The 15,929-nt window shown below is 39.7% G+C and overlaps 1 protein-coding gene across 10 annotated transcripts in view; it reads left to right on the top strand.

The window, feature by feature from the left end:
• The first annotated feature begins 1,722 nt into the window (after positions 1-1,722).
• Positions 1,723-15,929, top strand: part of MBNL2 (muscleblind like splicing regulator 2) — a 141,271-nt gene continuing 127,064 nt past the window's right edge. For all 10 annotated transcript variants that reach the window (XM_063425717.1, XM_063425712.1, XM_063425706.1 and 7 more), the window contains exon 1: positions 1,723-1,837. The gene's annotated coding sequence lies outside the window, so the exon portion shown is untranslated. The remainder of the gene's footprint in view (positions 1,838-15,929) is intronic.

Below are 15,929 nucleotides of genomic sequence, written 5' to 3'. Positions count from 1 at the left end.
AAAACATGTACATGGGGGGTACTGTTTTACTCGGGAGACTTCGCTGAACACAAATATTAGTGATTCAAAACAGTAAAACATATCACAGCGATGATATTGTCAGTGAAAGTGACTTTTTTTGCATTTTTCACACACAAACAGCACTTTTACTGATGATATAATTGTTGTGATACATTTTCCAGTTTTGAAACACTAATATTTGTGTTCAGCAAAGTCTCCTGAGTAGAACAGGACCCCCCATGTACAGGTTTTATAGCGTTTTTGAAAGTTACAGGGTCAAATATATAGGTCAAATATTTTTACATTGAAAATGGCCAGGTTGGTTACGTTGCCTTTGAGAGCATATGGTAGCCCAGGAATGAGAATTACCCCCATGATGGCATACCATTTGCAAAAGAAGACAACCCAAGGTATTGCAAATGGGGTAAGTCCAGTCGTTTTTAGTAACCACTTAGTCACAAACACTGGCCAAAATTAGCGTTCAATTTAGTTTTTTACTTTTTTCACACACAAACAAATATGAACGCTAACTTTGGCCAGTGTTTGCGACTAAGTGGCTACTAAAAAAGTCTGGACATACCCCATATTGAATACCCTGGGTTGTCTACTTTTAAAAAAATATGTACATGTGGGGTGTTATTTAGCAATTTATGACAGATAACAGTGTTACAATGTCACTATTGATACATTTTAAAAATGTATGTTTTGAAACCGCAATATCCTACTTGTACTTATAGCCCTATAACATGCAAAAAAAAAGCAAAAAGCATGTAAACACTGGGTATTTTTGAACTCAGGACAACATTTTGAATCTATTTAGCAGTTTTTTTCATTCGCTTTTGTAGATGAGTAAAAGATTTTTCACATAAAATTCAAAAAACGTGTATTTTTTTCAATTTTTCATCATATTTTTTCATTTTTTTTAAATTAAATTAGATGAGATTATATAAATAATGGTATGTAAAGAAAGCCCCTTTTGTCCTGAAAAAAACAATATATAATTTGTATGGGAACAGTAAATGAGAGAGCGGAAAATTACAGCTAAACGCAAACACCACAAAAGTGTCAAAAAGATGCCTGGTCGCAAATGTACAACATCGCAAAAAAAGTCCAGTCCTTAAGGGGTTAAACTATTTAGATTTTAGAACCACTTATCTTTTCCTTGCCAGGTATACCTTGAACTAAATTGATTTCTCACGTTCAAGTTGAAAAGTTCTTCATATATATTATTATATATAGACATTGATTTTTATTTGATTTTTTTATATATATAGCAAGTGTCATATATGGTCGCCACGTTATTTTGTAGTTCCCATTAGTGTATTAAGAAACATCCTATTCATGAGACTGCAGGCTACTGCCCACAATAAAGTTTATTATTCTGAAGCTGGGAACAGTCACCAATGTATATTACATTTAAATACTGCTAACTTTCCAAACGAAAAAAAGAGTCACCAATGGGAATTTTAGGTACGGACTCTGGATCCCTGGCAAGATAGCCCACCATAGCAGATAATATATTATGATCTGTTCCAGGGTGAGGGTGTTCAAAACAAAACGAGGTTCTGCAGTAGCTATGAATGTTATAACGCTGCCCTGTGCCTCAGACACTGATGGCTTTGTAGTTTGCAGTGCAGAATGAAGAGATTAGGAAAGTTGACAAGTTTTCTTGTCCCTCCTCCCCTCCCCAGCTCTCCACCCCCTGTGCCTGGCTCACTGACACACTGTAACACAGGCACATCCTCCTCCTTCTCCACTCACAGCACTGCCATAGGCTGTATGCTCGGCTTCTTGCTGTCCCCTGTCTTGCTGTCACCCAGCAGAGCTCTACAAGAAGGTAAGAATTCTCTGGTCCCCATTCCCTGCAATGCATAACCCCCTTCTTCACCGTACAGCCTATTGATGCTAGCGCTGGCCCGGTGCCCTGCCGGCTAGGCCTGCTCTCTGCAGGCAGAGATTTCCATGTGTCAGCCGCTCCCTTCCCTGCAGAGGCTGCCCTGTCCCATGGCTCCAATCCACGAGCCTGCTGCTGGGTGTCACTGCTTCCTCAGCGAGGGTGCTGGGGGAGGGGGAGCTGCTGGCCCTCACCCTTCCTGTCACTCCTCACTCTGCATGCTCAGGGTTTCTGCATTTATGGAATTAAATTAAAAGTGGGCTAGGCCAGGCTTGTGCATATAAATAAGTTTGCAGAGCCATCACCACATATTTGCAATATTTGATATTGGTGATACTGCTATCGCACTGTGATAACATATGTTTACATACGTTTTATAATATAAATGAATTCATAGTGTATCATAAAAGTCTACATAGAAATAAACCACAAGTGTGTGCTCTGAAGTCGATGTGATTTATAGAATGGTCATATATTGTATAGTGTTGTGCTGTTTGTGATATATGTAGCCCTGTAGAATTAGTGATGTGGGCCCTGCTGAGATTATACAGCATTTTGTGTATGCTCATAAGGTGTTTTCATGAGAACCGTTTTAAAATATGTTTATGAAAAAAATTTCACATGGCTATTGAGAATCTATGGAGTGACATTTTTATGCTTATGTGAGCCATGACACATACACTCTCTCTCCTTGTGTTTTCACTTTTTATATATCTGTCACATTAACGCTTGTGGTGACTCATTTTGTGCAATTTTATTTTTCTAATTGATCTCATTTCATAAAACGATTGCTGAAGGGTGGCGGTACTTGTTGCTACACGTATCTGGGAATGTATATTCGCCACACGAGATAAGTTTTACCCCTTTGGCTGTAGTAATATTTGTAATATTTTTCATTATTTAGGATTATTTACTTAAATGTGAATTGCTGGTAATTCAAATTGAAGTCCAAAATAGTTGATTTGAAATCATATTTTATTTGGTGATATTTTTTTTTTTTTTTAAGTTAGCCTATTTTGCCCTAAAACTTTAAATTCTTCAAGTTTGCTTTGTATTCCTGACAAGTCATTCTTTAGTGAACAACTCTTGTAAAACACATTTATAAGAACAAACCATTTTCAAATAGATGAATTTGTTTATAAAGCATACGTCTCTCTGTTTAAAACCATATGTTTTGACTTAATCAAACCCCGCTCCCACATTACTTTACAGGACATTTTGAGAAATATTGGCTTACAATTCAGCAAATGTCTTAAAAATTTCACAATATATGGTCACTATTCTAAAACCATTCTAAGACCACATACCCAGCCCGCAAGAATTGTCATAATTCTGAGGGCAACACCAATATGTGCCACTGGTCAGACAACTTGCAGCCCAAAGGTGTCCCGCTAAGCATCATGGTAAATATAACTCCCTAACACATTGTGTTCCAAAGTTAGCCATCGCTGTTTTAAGATTAACATCAGTCATCAGTACTGATCTATCTGAGTGTGTTGGGAGGTTTAGATCATTATCAATAGAGAAGATGAAGGATGCTCTATAATTTGTTTTGCTGTTGTATATTTTACCTTCTTGACTTTTGTGGTATTGAAGAAAAGTTAACTGTTAGTGTTAAATACAATATATTTTTTAGTTTAATCTACGTGTCTACAAAATGTTTTTATTTTTTATTTTTTTTTATTTCATTATTTCTATTGTCATCAAAGTTACATTAGACAGTAGCACAAGAACCAAAAACATATATGAGAAGCAATCATGCATGTCAAAGATGAATGACAGGAAGAATACATTTTTTAAATAATTTTTTTTAAAATCTAACAGCAGAATGAATATCTTTTTTAAATTTAAAAAAAAAAAAATTTATTTAGAGGAAATCTCTATTTATAACGCTGGAGTGTTTAAAAGTTGTTTTTAGGTTTACACCCGCCATTAAGGAGTTAACCTACATGTAATCCAGCAGCAAGACAACATATTCCCAACAGCTAAACTTCACTCCCTGATCATCATTAGTAATGAAGATCTCCTAGCCAATACGATGCATAGCGTTGGGAGACTTGGAACATAACAAGAATTACCGGGCTGTGCACACAATTCTTCTCATAAAGAAGTATTGAAACGAATGCTATATAAGTGTACCATTCATTTCAAAACAAAACATAACTTTCTTAGGTACCTGTGGTAAACTCTTCTTTTCATGTGCCAACACGGTTCTGTACTTCAAAAGAGGTCCAAAAGCCTACTGTACTCACTACCATTAGTCCAAAAAAACTAATACTTATCAAGGTAATGAACAACAGATTCAAAACTAAATTCTTTCTTAAAAAGCTACTTCCAAAATTTCAAAACCCTTCTAAATAAAATAATGATATTAAACAATCCATCAGCAAAAGTTTATCAAACTAAAACTTCCCTTGAAATGGAAAACCGAAGAATTAAAACCATCAGTATTAAGAGGCCAGAGATTGGACGTAGATCACTGGAATTTGCAGGCATGCCTCCCCATACTATGTCCAAGCATGGGATGCTGCTTTTGGAGAGGTTTGTTTAAAGGAACACTATATGTGTTCCTGACCCTATAGTGTTACACCCTATAGTGTTAAAGCCACCATTTAGGTTGCTTGCCTCCCCCCCCTCCCTTAGAAGGGGTTAAAAATCACCTTAATTCCAGTGCTGTGTGGGTCTGCCTGTGCCAGTCCCCTTTGATCTGCCTCCTTGTTGAAATAATCAGAATATACGATTTTCAGCCAAATGACTGAAATCAGCAAGGAGGCAGGATGGGTGCGGGGCCAAATGCTATTGTGGCCAATCAGCACCTTCTCATAGAGATGTATTGAATCAGTGAATCTCTATGAGGAAAATTCTGCAGGGTATCCCTAGGGGGTAATGTAAACATTACCTTTTCTCCATCCTTTAAAATGAGAATGCTTACTGTCTACCTCATCCCTAAAGTTCTACAATTTTATACTATTTCCAATTTTGAAATTTTGAAATTGGGATGTTTTGATATTTTACTTAAAACGTTTGAAATAAAGTTGTGTACACTATGTGTTTTCACTTGATTGTTGAATGCAACTGTATCTCCTAAAATTATCTATTTTCTATAGCTACTAACTCCTATAGTAAGTTTTTGTTCATGTTATTTAGCCTGCACCATGCATAACTCTCAGAGAGATGCAGATGTAGATAATTACAATTATTTAGCACAAACAACAATAACAAAACATGTATGACATAGGGGAATAGTAGGTGATGAGGGCCCTGCCCAAACAAGCTCTCAGTTTAAAGACGCACACCTTTTGAATGAAAGTGCAAACTATAGATAATAGTGTTGGCACAGATAGTGCGAGCAGTATCTGTTTCATTCAGGTGATAGTATTACATAATATAGGCTCTCCTGCTAGTCCAGACAGGATATGAGATAATGTAATGTTTAACTACTTATCCCATGAGATGGGATAACATGCTATGGTGTTTCTCAAACTTTTTAAAATAAAATATTATAAGATAGACTTGTGTTTTTTAAATTAAAGTGACTTGGAAGTACGTTGGGGAGGGAAGAAATATCCCACATATACACTATGATTATAATAACAACATACTTTATTTTGTGCTATTACCTAAAGGCGGTTTAGAATGTTAAGTATATGCTCTATAAATCAGTAACTGGAATTACCCTGTATATTTAATCAACCTCTGAAGGGTAAGCAACCTAGTTGACCATGTTAGGAATAGAGGCTGTAACATTGAGGTTTCAAGACATTTTATTATCCAAATGACATCTCACTGATTTCTGTATTGCATAGCACTTGTATTACGTTTTCCGTTTGCTTAGTAGTTTTAGCAAGTTGTGCAAATATTTAGTACTTTCTCATAAATGAATGTTCATCTTTCTACACAAGCAATAGATTGCTTTCTGTATGCTATAGGAGTCAATTCAAGGTACTAATTCACACCTATAAAGCACTGAACAACTCTAGCCCCTCTTATATCTCCTCACAGATCCATAGGTATGTCCCTTCTCGGTCTCTCCGCTCTGCCCGTGACCACCTCCTGTCCGTTGTCCGCACTCGTACGGCCAACTCGCGCTTGCAGGACTTCTCGCGGGCGGCTCCCTTCCTATGGAATAGCCTGCCTACCGCCATCAGACTCTCCCCTAGTCTTGCATCTTTTAAGAAGTGCCTTAAAACCCATCTCTTTAGGAAAGCATATGGCCTCCAAGACTAACCCTTACCTCACATACCTGTCTCTTGCCCTCTCCTAAAGGGCAGTCCACCTTATTTGATTGCAAATTCCTGTTCTAATGTGTTTTACACCCACCTCCTATAGAATGTAAGCTCAATCGAGCAGGGTCCTCTTCAACCTATTGTTCCTGTAAGTTTATTTGTAATTGCCCTATTTATAGTTAAATCCCTTCTCATAATATTGTAAAGCGCTACGGAATCTGTTGGCGCTATATAAATTGCTATAATAATAATAATAATAATAATAATTGAATAGTGAATTTGGTAGCAATGTGTGATGTATAGATGCCATTTTATTATTTTGGTTAAAGGCATGCTTATTCATTATTATATATTCATAAATGTACTAAATGTGCTATTTGGTATTGTCCTTCAATTTATTTTTACTCCTTAATAGTGCAGCGGATTTTAGGAATTCTCAAATTAGCAAAATGTATTCTTTCAGCATTATTTGATGTCATAATAAAAACATACCGGTAATAAAAAAAACATGAGCAGTGACCTTAAAGGACACTCTAAGTACAATAACCACCACTAGCCCCCTTGCTCTTAGTCTATTATAGCTGCCTAGTTTGGATGTAATCTCACTTAGAAATTGTGGTTTCCACAATGTAGTCTATCTTTTCTTAAAGGGACACTATAGTCACCAAAACAACTTGAGCTTAATGAAGCAGTTTGGGTGTATAGATCATGCTTCGCAGTCTAACTGCTCAATACTCTGCCATTTATGAGTCAAATCACTTTGTTTATGTAGCATTATTATGTCCAAGTGAAACTTTTGCTAGTGTCCAAAAGAAATTTGCGAAATATAAGTCATCAAAGTAAAAAAAAAAAAAATAATCTCCAGAACCATATTTCTCTTGTTGATAATTTATTGGGTTTGCAGGTAACTATTTAACCCCCTTCTGGACAAGGTGTTTGGCAGATCCATTTATTTTATGAATTCCCTGGCTAGTCGTGTATCATTAATGGGTTAAGGAAACCATAGCTTACAGCAGTTTGAAAAATCTGCATTTGGGCTTGTAGGGTCACTGAATGGAATGTAAAGCCACTATGTGAAACACAGAATAAAATCTATATAAGATAATACTTAAAGACAAAGGGAATGCTGGAAATGTGAATTATCTGCAATATGTGCAGAAATGGATTTGGAGCTGACAACACTGGCATTACTAAATAAGGTTATTTGCTTTAGCACTGAAAAACGTGTATATATGCCAAGCATTCTGTGATTCATAGTAACGGTTGGCATTCATACTATTCTGTAACTTGCAATATCTATCCATTTATAAACATTTACACGCACTGTCTCTTCTCATCTGTTTAAGAAAGGAGGTACATTTCCAAAGAAGAACGTATTTGTATTTTAAAGAGATTTATTTAATGCTGTTTCTATTCATAAAGGCCTGTCACTTGAGAAAATCTCCTAACAATAATAAATATGCCATAAAACCAGTAATTCAATTTTTTGGGGCCATGTTTGGTTTTAATGTAACACCATGCAATTAAATTGCCTTTCTCTAGCAATTAAAACAAAATGCAAAACAACAAGCTCTCCTTTTTTTTTCCTGATTCTTTTGCATTTTGTATCCACTTAGCTTAATTTAGAATAGATATTGGTTGCACTGTTTTAAATTATATGTTGCCATTAGGGCTGCTTTGCTTTTTTTTTTTTAAAGACCTGGTAGAGTAACAATACTCTGACATTTGGTCACATGATGCAGAATTCCCCATTGGAAAGCATTGACTCTATGGGGAAGTTTGAATGTGTGTGCGGCACTCGCCAGTCATTTGCATTAGGTCCCCAATTCTCCTCTATGAATAGCGTTGGATTGGGCCATCACAGAAGAGGTAAAGACTCCTTGGTGATGTCACGGGAGGCAGAAAGGTGAATAGCGCCACACGAGCCTCGGCACTAGAAAAAGATAAGTAAAAAATTTTTTCTTAATTTTTTTATGTCAAATGGGGTTGGGGAACCTTTTTTTAAGCTAGGGATTACACTATAGATTAGAAATGCAGGTTTGTATTACTAATGCTATAGTGTTTCTTTAAAAGGTGAAAAAATATTTGAAGTGGTCATGGTGCATGGAGTCTGTATGTGCAGTGTTTGGTTAAAATATACTGCACAAATGGAATTAAACCCCTCTTCTGCCGAGGTGTCCTTGGAGTGTTCCAGGCTGGCTAATATCAATTCTGTGCAAATTTCAGTGACAAAATTTCAGTCATTTGCAGAGAGAGATCCGTTGAACTGAATGGAGAATGTTTCTTCTGCAACTTTGCAGAAACCAAAAGCGTGTCATGTGATGACCAGGGAGCCTCGAAACCTGGCGGGGACCCAGGTAAGAGTGAAAAACATTGCTAAACAGTTTGCTCTATTACCGGGAGACCGGGACAGTGTACTGCTCACATTATAACCTGTATAGCTAGCTGTAGTGGTTATGACACGGCTCAACAAATCTCAGGCGCCAGGTCACCATGGCAACTATAAATTGTATCCTGGTGCTTGTTGTTGAAGGGCTGTGTTTGTCAGCCCTTCAGTGGAGTTATCCTGCTGAGGGACCATGGAGGTGGCTGGCCAAGGGCGAAAGGAGGCGGAGAGGGAGCAGTAATCTTCCTGCAGTTCGAGCTCTGCTCATTCGTGCCCTGTTTAGTGATGACGGGAGCCGGAATATGATGTCACTCGGCCCGGCATCTCTAATCTGCACGCAAAGGAGCAGAGCTAGAAGAGCTTCAAGATTACAGTAACCACACTGGATAACAGGAAAATGATCCACTCCAGGTCTCCCAAAGATAGGGAGGCTGAATGCACTTAAATTAATATAAGAACAGCAATAATTTGTGAGAGTATGAGAAAATGTGTTTGTGTGTGTGTGTGTGTGTGTGTGTGTGAGTGTGTTTGTGTCTGTCAGTGAGTGTGTCTGTTTAGGTTACCGGCCCCCTCCGATTGCTTGGGAAAGGTGTTTTTACTCACCTTTCTTCCTACGCCTTGCCGGTCTCACCACAGTTGGTACCTCCTCCATGGCTAGATCATAAATGGTTTTGAGGCTTGGAGTAACTCTTTAACAGTACTCTTTGAGGTTATGTATAATAAATTGTCACATTTGCTTTCACGTTTACACCAATTTTGTGTATATTCTCTAGTTTCGTATGTGTAAAACTGCCACTCCACCATACATTGGTGCCATGTTATCCTCCCTGCATTGTGCCAAAATAATCCATCTATCTTCCACTTTTTATTATTCTTTCTGATTTTGTTCATTCCTATACATTGGAAGCAACAAATGCGTGAGCTAAAATAAAATTATGGAAGAAGCAGGGTAGTAGCTGAGGAAATAAATAGGTGAAAATAGGAAAAACAAAATAGGAACCTTTTCTATTTAACCAACTGTGTGCTTTGACTTTTGCATGATTTTTCCAATTTTCTCGACTTTCCTCTTTCTTAATTTTTACTATTTATACCTAAAGGGACACTTTAGTCACCAGAACAACTACAGCTTATTGTATTTGTTCTGGTGAGTAGAATCATTCCCTTCAGGCTTTTTGCAGTAAACACTGTCTTTTCAGAGAAAAGGCAGTATTTTCATTACAACCTCTAGGTACACCTCCACTGGCCACTCCTCATGTGGCTACCAGAGGTGCTTCCCGGGGCAGTGCTGCACAGTGTGCAGAACTTACATTCAGTGTCTCCATCCTCTGCATGCAGACACTGATCCTTGTAGAGATGCATCTATGAGATACTGTATGGCCAGGGCTGACTTTGCCCCTGATCTGCCTTCTTGCCACTCTCAGCCAATCCTATTGGAAAGCATTGTTATTGACTCAGAGAATAACTTCTGATGATGTCAGACAAGCAGGCAGATCAAGAGCAGAGCCAGCAGCTGCAGGCTTGAATAAAAGTAACATTTTTACTATGTTTAGGGTAACATGTTTGGGTTCCTGACCCTATAGTGTTCCTTTAAAGCAGGCTTCCCCAAATTCCGTCCCTCCTGATGTTGCTGAACTACAATTAACATGATTCTCAGCCTATCTATTTAATTCATAGAATCATGGGAGTTGTAGTTCAGCAACATCTGAATGGCTGGAGTTTGAGGAAGCCTGCTTTAACCCCTTAAGGACCAAACTTCTGGAATAAAAGGGAATCATGACTTGTCACACGTCATGTGTCCTTAAGAGGTTAAAGGGCATAAATAACCACTTCTTCTTTTAGAAGTGGTCATGGTGATTCGAGTCTGTATGTGCAGCGTTTTCTGCACTCCCTCCCTCCTTCAAGTCCTCCCTGACTCCCTTTACCCTGAATTAGATTTTTTTTTTTTTCCAAATATTCACTCCCTCCCCCTTTTCCTCTTGATTCCCTCGCTTGCTGGCTTATAGCACATTCGTACTCTCTGAGAATAATTTGATTGGACCTCTCAACGGCTCAATTGTCGTCAGACAGGTAGTGTAGAGCAGCACTGGAAGCTTCACCCGCCGCCATATTTAAGGTGTTGCTTCATTATATTATATGTTTTAAAGCTTCTGGGGGCAGGGGAGACCTAAAGAAATAATAACATGTAGAGCAGTATGAATAAAAAAAAAAAGAGAGAAAATAAATGATGGCAAAAAAATGGTTGGGGTAACCCTTTAAGAAACCAGCAAAACAATGCTAAAGAAAGAGGATTCATTACTTAAATATGTTACAAAGATTCCATTTTGCACTGTTACTGTAATTGCTATGTCAGGATGGTGGTCTAAATGCAGCCGCTTAAGAATTAAATAAACCGTTTCTAATCTAAATATCAAATATAAATTAACATGTGCTGTATAATCCCATAAAATGTAACAGAGTAAGGGTCAGTGTGTGCCATTGCTTTTGACAGTAAAATGGCTGCATGTGAATGTTGTGTCCTTACTTCTGCCTTTGAAATCGTTTAGTGCAAAGACCTCTGCTCATTCCCTATTAGATGCGGTTGGGTGATAATTTATAGTTGTGTTAACTCAGCATTTTGTGTGTGCAAGGTGGACAGAAGCTGAAGTCAGTTGAGATTTATAAGTCACCTCTTATGTTTCTTGCTATAGGGAAAAGTGCCAGACATAATCTACAGGAGGGAGATAAGGTCTAAAATGTTCAGGTTTAGATCAGTTAGTTTCTTTAGTTTTTTGGTGGTTTATATTTATTTATAATCCTGATGAAGTTTTTTGCGTGCAAGTGAAGGTGTTATATACCATACACATTTATATTACAAGAGGACATACTTGAAAACGAGAGCAATCTCAATGTATCCATCCTGGTAAGATATTTTATAAATAAATAAATACATAAATATTGAAATGGAGCATGAATACAAAGAGCACAGGTTCCTAAAAATACCATGTTTATGTAGTGTCTGCGTGATTAGGAGTTTAATTATGAGTGATACTGGTATAAGGAGCTCACAGATATTTTATGTGAAGGATATTTTTAAATAATATAAATCATCATAATTTTTCTAACATTAAAGTATCTTCCAAATTGTTTGGATTATGAGTTACACTCTAAGCACCATAACTACTGCAGCTTAATATAGTGGTTCTGGTGCAATTAAACTGTTCCTACAGTGTTTATATTGCTTCCTAAGGACACCTCTTGTTGTTGTCACTCAGACTGTCACTAGAGTCTCTTTCTATTGCAGTCCAGCAATGTTGGTGGGACAAATGTTCAGCATCTTCATGCTCTGCATGAAGAAACGGAACACTCCCTATAGAGATGCATTAAGCTTATGTATTGTGGGTAAGTAAAACTCTTTATTTTAAAGGACAGCCCATGCACCATAACCACTACAGCTTTGTGTTAGGTGTTATGGTTATAGATTGCTGATCTAGTTGCACCCCCGGCACAAGTGACCTAGATTGTCCAGAACTCTGTAATTACATGCCAGCATGCACTGCGTATTGGCAATAGATGAAATGAGTTTGTAAGTAGAAGACCTCTTAATTGGGCACGCATGGCTCACACGCACACATTCCTACAATGTGCACCAATGTAAATCTCCTTCCTTAGTGACAGCCCCACCCTCATACAGCATCCTTTTATTATTCCGTCCTCTGCCTACCTACCTGTTATACCTAATTGCCAAGTTGTCCGCTCTCCGGGCCACCCCTTGGTGTGCCGTTCAGTGCTTCGGATAGGAAAGCATTGGATTCAAGCTGATTAGCACATTTGCATTCCGGGCTAGCTAAGAGCATCCACAAAAGTAAAGGCAGCAAATGTAGCCTTTTATGTGTGCTGTTTGTAGCTTCACAAGGTTTGAAGTGGTCATGGTGGTAGGAGTCTGTATGTGCAGCATTTCTGCTTGAATAGTTGTACATACTGATATAATTACTTTACCTCCCAACTCAGCTGTCCTGATAATCTGGATTCCGGTGGGAGTGAGGTAAAGGGGGTGGGTTCACCCGATTAAGCAGCAGGTCAGTGTGGTGTGAATACACACCAGGCTGCAGGTTCATTACTCAAGACAGCACACTGAGGACATACAGGGAGATACAGGGAGCATTAATTCAGTGATCCCTGCAGGTTTCTAGTGCCCTGAACATAGCATGACCGCGTCTTATGATGAGCTTTTAATATTGGGAACATTGTTGGGGACAGTTCTCTGGTCCCCGAAAATCGGGGCTGTCCCACCAAAATCGGGAAGGTTGGGAGAAATGTAATCATTTTTGTACTAGGGGCTAGTTACACTCAAGGCACACGTGACTTAGGTAGCCGGAAACATTGTCTAATATCAATTCTGTGCAGAAACTGCACACTGGCCACAGATGTAATGATCTCCTTCATTGCAGGAAGTACGTCTGCAAGGGAAAGCCTTCTCTCTCTTCCCTCCAAACAGTTTAACTCCAAAGTTCTATTGATAGCATACCTTTTTAAACCTCTCAGCTTATTACCGGTACCCACAGGGATATCTTCTGCATTGTAGCCGGGGCCAAACAAGGATACAGAGGGGTAGTGTGAATGGACATAATTGAGAGAACTTTGGGATTAAACCATTCGAAAATGGTAAGACAGAATTGGACAGAACCCATTATGACCTAAAGGATCACTCCACTTCCCACATGGAGGGGGGGGAGAGAGAGAAATAACTGTTTAGTAGATATACCCCCAATTAATACATGCACGGAGCATGGATTTCCATGCATGTATTCATTGGATGTATATCTTAAAAGAGCTTGCTTGTAGTCTCTTCACAGGAAACTAACCAATCAATGAGAAGCCTCTGAATTGGTGCACACAAACTGGCTGGTGCACACGCACACACACTCAACTACATGTGCACACGCTGGCTCGTGCATGCGCGCACACATATACGTGGGTGCACACACATCTGATGTGAAGTCAGTCTCTGAGGAGCTGGTGAGTGGAAAGGCAGGCACGCTCAAGTAGAGCGTGTCTGCCACTTTTGTTAGTTCAGGGGAGCCAAAGGAAGGAGTCTGCAAACCTCCCTGGCTGTTTGAATCATTTTCTCATAGAGATCAACACTTTTATGAACTGGGGTTAAACTAACTACTCCTCACCCATAAAGCTGAAGTGCTTTTGGGGTGTGGAGTGGTCCTTTAAAAACGATAAAGTCATTATGGGGCCCACATTGGTCAATAAATAACTCCTACAGCTCTGATGTATTTCTCTGTTTCCATGCATTCATGAAGCCATATATTTTTGTAAAGCTGAGAGGACCAAATTGGCTGACTTCTTAATTTACAATGTTGAAAGAGGATCACAGACCAAAATTGACAACCAAGTTGTTAATTTTATTTAGACAAAAGCAGCGTAGTGGGAATTTTAACTTAAACTCAGTTTGAGGGTATTCCTAATGCAGCCACTTTGACCACATCTTACACATGAACTCCACTTAAATTATTTTTTTTGTGAATAGTCTTGGTACGTTACATGTGATTTCAAAGATACATGTGAATTACCAGTTACGGCTATTGCATCATTATTGCACATGAGGGATGGTGCGTAAACAAGGACAACAGCATGTGTTATACCTCATACATTTTTACATAATTACATGTATTTGTTCTCATTAACAATACATTTATTTAATAATTATACTATAAAATATAAACAATACTTTTATTGAGTATAGAAAATGTATGTCTTCCTCTTCTCCCCTCCCCCGTCTTCTTCATCTTCATCTTCTCTTTTTTTTTTTTGTTATTCTTTATTTTGTCGTGCATGGATTATACAGAATGCACGTATGCCAGCAATGCTACAACGGCTATTGCCAGAGTTTTCACATACATAGAATTACATTTGGCATGAAGAGAATTGTGCACGTTTTTTAAAATTTAATACGAGTAAGCCTTAGAGAGATGTAGGTCAGCGCGTGTATGTAAGTGAGTGTGTGGGCTTCGCTGTGGGCTGTGTTGATACAGAAGTGTGGCAGACGCTTAGTAAACAAGAGTGTATCTCTTGGTTTAGGTGTTTACCGCCTGGCCTCTGCATTGCCAGGTATGACAGTCGGTTAGAATTGCAATCAGGAGGGAGGGAGGGTGTATGAGTGGTGCGGTGCGTGATAATATGGTCGTGGCCACAACTGCTTAGCTTGGTCATGGACGTGTGTGTGTTCATGAGATTGTATTCAAGCTATATGTCCTAAGGGATAACAACCAACAGGAACGTTCTTCAACTGGGGAGGAAATGAGCTGTCAGCATGGTATTGGAGCTCCAGAGTTTTGTGCCGATCTCAAGTGGCATTCGCTGTGTGGGGGCCTCGCTTGGGTTGTCGCGGGACAAACGTTTTCACACTCTCCATGTCCCAGCTCCAAGTTAGTCTCTGTGCCCTGTGGCCCTGTGGGTTGCGTGGGTTGTTGTGGTAACCCCAACGTGGTCAGTATATCTTGTGCGTCTTGCAGGTTGAATATCTCGTGCTTGTCTTCCCCCTTTAGGACCAGCAGGGATCGTGTTGAGCGCCAGCGGTACTGAATCCCGTGTCGTCTGAGAATTTAAGTAATTGGCTGAAGGGACCGCCGCCATGCCAAGGTGCCCCCCGAGAGGTCTGAGTAAAAGGAGAGAGTCATTGATTCAAACTGGTATGAGGTGCAGTCCCTGACTGCAACTAGGACCGCTGCCTTATCTTTGCTTAGTTGAAACTTAATTATGAGGTCTCGGGGAGTTGCTTGTGGGGTCCTGGCCGGCTTTAGGGCCCGGAAGACACTGTCGAGGCCTATTGTTTTAGCCTGCCTTGCTGGTAGCAGCGCCGTCAGCAGCCGGCGTATGAGGTGCGGCAGTTCTGCTGTCGGCACCTCCTCTGTAATGCCACGGATCTTCAGGTGGTTTGCCCTGCGTGTATCCTCCAGGGCTGCAAATCGGCGGTCGCGTTCGTCGTTGCGCCAGCGTAGCTCTTGCATCTCCTGTTGGAGAGAGGTTATATGTGCGGAGTTGGTGTCAGAGGTTGTCTCCAGGGTACCCAGCCGGCCTGTTATCCCTTGTGTGTTGGTGCGGAGGTTGGCCATGTCTGACTGTATAGTCGTTTGGAGGTCTGCCAGTAGGCTTTTGAGCACCTCGATTGTTACCGGTGCAGCGTCTGGGTGTGTGAGTTTCGGTGCCTGTGCCACCCTGACAGGTAGGATTGGTACCTCTTCTTCCAGAGAGTAGTCGTCTGAGAGCTCAGAGAATGTGTCCAGGTGGTCAGCCATCTTGGGCCTGGCCGCCTCGTGTTCCTTGCGGAGGAGATCGGCAATGTTTGCTCCCAGCCGCAGTTTATCAGGCTTTTGTCGCTTTGTCTTGCGACCCATGTTGCTCAGCCTCTATATGTCCGGTGTTGGGTGTCAATGGC

The sequence above is a fragment of the Pelobates fuscus genome, chromosome 1 (assembly GCF_036172605.1).
Source record: "Pelobates fuscus isolate aPelFus1 chromosome 1, aPelFus1.pri, whole genome shotgun sequence".
Taxonomy (NCBI): Eukaryota; Metazoa; Chordata; class Amphibia; order Anura; family Pelobatidae; genus Pelobates; species Pelobates fuscus.
This window is presented reverse-complemented; position numbering and strand designations above follow the sequence as displayed.